General features: G+C 40.3%; 1 protein-coding gene across 1 annotated transcript in view; it reads right to left on the reverse strand.

The window, feature by feature from the left end:
* FGF12 (fibroblast growth factor 12) overlaps window positions 1–5,415 on the reverse strand; it is a 389,498-nt gene that overhangs the window by 38,055 nt on the left and 346,028 nt on the right. The gene's annotated exons all lie outside the window — the stretch shown is intronic.

The raw sequence follows: 5,415 nt of genomic DNA on the forward strand, positions 1-5,415 counted from the left end.
GTTCAACTTGAAGTTGAAGACAATTGAAACAAGTCCACGAGAGCCAAAATATGACCTTGAATATATCCCTCCTGAATTTAGAGATCATCTAAAGAATAGATTTGATGCATTGAACACCAATGACAGAAAACCAAAAGAATTGAGGGATGACATCAAGAACATCATCCATGAAGAAAGCAAGAGGTCATTAAAAAGATACAAAAGGAAGAAAAGACCAAAATGCATCTCAGAAGAGACTCTGAAACTTGCGCTTGAGTGGAGAGTAGCTAAAGCAAATGGAAGAAATGACAAGATAAAAGAGCTGAACTGAAGATTTCAAAGAGTAGCTTGAGTGGCAAAGCCAATTACTACAATGAAATGTGCAAAGACCTGGAAAACCAAAAGGGAAGAATAGCCTCAGCATTTCTCAAGCTAAAAGAACTGAGGAAAAGCATTTAAGACAAGAGTTTCAATACTGAAAGATTCTAAGGAAAGAATATTGAATGATTGAGGAAGCATCAAAAGAAGATGGAAGGACTACACAGAGTCACTGTACCAAAAAGAGCTGGTCGATCTCATCCATTTCAAGGGGTGGCATATGATCAGTAGCAATGGTACTGAAGGAAGAAGTTGAAGCTTCACTGAAGGAATCAGAGACAAACAAGGCTCCAGGAACTGACAGAATACCCATTGAAATGTTTCAACAAATGGATCCCCACTGGAAGCACTCAATCAGTTATGCCAAGAGATTTGGAAGACAACTACCGGGCCAACTGACTGGAAGAGATCCATATCTGTACCCATTCCAAAGAAGGGTGATCCCACACAATGTGGAAATTATGGAACAATATCATTAATATCACATGCAAGTAAAATCTCGCTGAAGATAATTCAAAAAACGATTGCAGCAGTGTAATGACAGAGAACTTCCAGAAATGCAAGCTAGTTTCAGGAGAGGACATGGAATGAGGAATATCATTGCTGATGTGTGATGGATCTTGGTTCAAAGCAAAGAATACCAGAAAGGTGTTTATTTGTGTTTTACTGACTATGCAAAAGTGTTCAATTGTGTAGATCGTAACAAATTATGGATAACATTGAGAAGAACGGGAATTCCAGAACACATGATTGTACTCATGAGGAACCTCTACACAGACCAGGAGGCTGTTGTTTGAACAGAACAAGGGGACACTGCATGGTTTAAAATCAAGAAGGGAGTGTGTCAGGGTTGTATCCTTTCACCATACTTGTTCAATCTGTATGCTGAGCAGATAATACTAGACTACATGAAGAAGAACGTGGCATCAGGATTGGAGGAAGAATCATTAACAACCTGCGATACAATGATAACATAGCTTTGCTTGCTGAAAGTGAGGATAACTTGAGGCACTTACTAATGAAGATTCACGAACACAGTCTACAGTATGGATTACATCTCAATAAAAAAAAAAAAAAATCCTCACAACTGGACCTATAAGCAGCATCATGATAAATGGAGAAAAGATTGAAGTTGTCAGACTTCACACTGGTTGGTTCTACAATCGACACCAATGGAAACAGCAGTCGAGACATCAGACGACGTACAGCACTGGGCAAATCAGCTGCAAAGGACCTCTTTCAAGTGCTGAAGAGCAAAGATGTCTCCTTGAGGACTAAACTGCACTTGACACAAGCCATAGTATTTTCAATCGCCTCATACGCACGTGAGAGCTGGACAATGAATAAGGAAGACCAAAGACCAATTAATGCTTCTGAGTTATGGTGCTGGCAAAGAATGGTGAAAGTATCATGGGCTGCTAAAAGAACTAACAAGTCTGTCCTGGAGGAAGCACACCTGGAATGCTCCTTGGAAGTGAGAATGGCCAGACTTTGTTTCACCTACTTTGGTCATATTATCAGAAGGAACAATTCCCTCTAGAAAGATGTCATGCTTGGTAAGGTGGAGGGTTGATGAAAGAGGGGAAGGCCCTCAACGAGCTGGATTGACACAGTGGCTGCAGCGATGGGCTCAATATAGCAAGGATTGTGGACCTGGCGCAGGATTGGGCGGTGTTTTGTTCTGCTGTGCACAGGATCACTATAACTTGGAGACAACTTGACGGCCCCTAACAACAACTGCAACAACAACAGAATCGTGGAAATTTGAAGATATAATTGTTTGATGATGGTTCTTTTATTTAACAAAGTAAACTAATCCAATGATAATTAAATAATTGTGCCAAGTGTTATAGGACATTAGAGGAAGATCCAGAGTCTATGCTACCATGGGCACTGGGTTGCTGGTTCAGCACTTTGTCAATGCCCTACTTTGCTCTTCCCACTGCATTTTGAAACCAAACATTTAAAGCAAGTCTTAGTCATTATCATAAATCAACATCCAGAAAAAAAAAAGTTGCTGTCAAGTCAATATCAACTTACAGCATCCCCATGTGTGATAGAGTAGAAGGGCTCCATAGAGTTTTCAAAGGCTGTGATCTTTTGAAGATTATCAGGCCTTCCTTATAAGGCACCTCTGGGTGGATTTGAACTGCCAACTTTTCAGTTAGTTGATGAGAACTTAATAGTTTGTGCCACCCAGGGACTTTTAAAACAGCATCTCTGTCCCTGTTACCACTGAGTAGATTCCAACTGATTGTGACTCTGTAAGGCACAGTGGAACTGCCCCACAGGTCTTCCAAGGCTGTAAATCTTTATGGAAGCAGACTGCCACATCTTTCTTTTGTAGAGTGTCTAGTGGGTTTGAAGCACCAACCTTTCAGTTATCAGGAAAGCACTTAATTGCTGTACCTCCAGGGCTCCTTTAAACAGCATCAGCCATGTATAATTCTATTTTGTCTTTTACACTTGAGAAAGATAGCATTTTCATTAAATCAATATTGAACTCCTAGGTTTCTGTTTAGTTTCACAATTGTTTAAACTCTCCTTTTGGAAGAGCAAATGTCTGGGATATTGGGCAGGGGCTAAAGTCCTGAGCCAAGAACACCAGTAACTAGGGATTGGCCCTTGAACTACTGAATTAGAAAATTGAGTGATCCTATAAAAAGTATCCAGAGCTTAATGAAAAATGAAAAGCCAAGTGGGCTATACCATCTAATTGTCCTTGCAAAGGGGCTATACAAAGTGTTAGAATTCAGAAATGAGACAACTATTAACACTTATCCAGAGCAAGGCTTTTCAGGAATAGAAAAATGTCAGGGGTTTTAGTGTAGGGACTTTTGTGGGGGCACAGGCAGCCTCCATTGGAAGCAGGATAGGAAAACTTAAGGGCATTGACCAGCTTGGGCAATCATTTTAATTGCAACCTTCCACTGTGTATGCAATTTCAGCTTTGGTATGGAGTTGGGCATCAAACAATTTCACAATATATTTGCTATTATCATTCTTTTTGGTAATGAGAAATTAGAGCTCTCCTACAGTAAGAAAATCAGGGTTTTGCTTCTAGTTGTATACATACTATTATTTGTAGAAGTTTAGGTGTTAATCCTGTTTAAATTTCAATAGTTTTCAACTGTAAATTGAGCTGTTAATGGAAAAAGAGATAATGGACATGAAAACATGTTATAAAGTTTTCTTGTTGTTGTTAGGTGCTGCCGAGTCATCTCTGACTCATAGTGAATCTATGTACAGTTGAACGAAACACTGCCCAGTCCTGTGCCAGTCTATGATTCCTGATATACCTGAGCCCATCGTTTCAGCCACTGTGTCAATCCATCTCATTGAGGGCCTTCCCCCTTTTCACTGACCCTCAACTTTGCCAAGCATGATATCCTTCTCCAGGAAATGGTTCCTCTGAAAATGACTAAAGTAGATGAGACGAAGTCTGGCCATTCTCGCTTCCAAGGAGCATTCTGGATGCACTTCATCCAGGATAGATCTGTCAGTCTTTTTAGCAGTCCATGGTAATCTTAGCATTCTCTTCCAACACCACAACTCAAAAGCATCAACTCTTCTTAGATCTTCCTTATTCATTATCCAGCTCTCACAGGCATATGAGGCCATTGAAAATACCATGGCTTGTGTCAGGTACACCTTAGTCTTCAGGGAGATATCTTTGTTCTTCGACACTTCAAAGGATCAAATCTGGAGATCCTGAATAGAGTGGGAGGAAAAACATGGAACAAAATCCAAAAACTCAGTAACGACCAGAATTACCAGTCAGATGGAGTCTGGTGAGACCCCCAATACTATGGTCCTGGGATACATTCTGGGCCTGGAATAAAACTCACTCCCAGGGGCTGTCTCTCAGTCCAATAATTAACAAGATGTACATGCAGACCCTTAACCCAGGGTGGCATACCCACATACTCTGGAAATACATCCCTTGGAGCAAAAGACCATGGGGCACCAGAGGGGCAACATTCAGAGGAGGAAACGCAGGACAAACAGGAGTACATAACTATGAAGGGCACAGGGGGAGGGTAACTGGGCAGGGAGAGGAGGAGACTATGTTAGGATTGGGCATGGTTAAAAAAAAAAAAAAAAAAAAGAGGTCCTTAGCAGCCAATTTACCCAGTGCCATACATCGTCTGACATCTTGACTGATGCTTTCCATTGGTGTTGACCGTAGAACCAAATAATATTAAGTCTTTGACAATTTCAATGTTTTCTCCATCTATCATTATGCTGCTTGTCCAGTTGTGAGGATTTTTGCTTTCTTTATTTTGAGGTGTAATCCATACTGTAGACAGTAGTGTTCAATCTTGACCTGTAAATGTTTCAAGTCATCCTCACATCCTCAGCAGGCAAAGTTGTGTCATCAGTGTATTGCAGGTTGTTAATAAGTCTTCCAATCCTGATGCTACATTCATATAGTCCAACTTTTCAGATTATTTGCTCAGCATACAGATTGAAGTATGGTGAAAGGACACAACCCTGACACACTCCCTTCTTGATTTTAAACCATGAAGTCTCCCTTTGTTCTGTTCAAACAGCAGCCTCCTGATCTATGTACAGGTTCCTCATGAGTCCAACTAAGTATTCTGGAATTCTCATTCTTCTCAATGCTATCCATAATTTGTTATGATCCACACAATGGAATGTTTTTGCATAGTCAATAAAACATAAGTAAACATCTTTTTGGTATTCTTTGCTTTAAGCTAAGATCCATCTGACGTAGCAATGATATCCCTCATTCCACATCCTCTTCTGAATCCAGCTTGCATTTCTGGAAGTTCTCTGTTTTTATACTGTTGCAACTGTTTTTGAATTATCATCAGTAAGATTTTACTTGCATGCGATATTAATGATATTGTTTGATAATTTCCACATTTTTTGGAATCACCCTTCTTTGGAATGGCCACAAATATGGATCTCTTCCAGTCAGTTGTCCAGGTAACTGTCTTCCAAATCTCTTGGCATAGCTGAGTGAGTGCCTCCAGTTGGGCATCTGTTTCTTGAAACATCTCAAGGGGTATTCCATCAATTCCTGGATTCTAA

This window comes from Orycteropus afer, unplaced genomic scaffold (genome assembly GCF_000298275.1).
Source record: "Orycteropus afer afer isolate SDZICR_OR568_19922 unplaced genomic scaffold, OryAfe1.0 scaffold00198, whole genome shotgun sequence".
NCBI lineage: Eukaryota > Metazoa > Chordata > Mammalia > Tubulidentata > Orycteropodidae > Orycteropus > Orycteropus afer.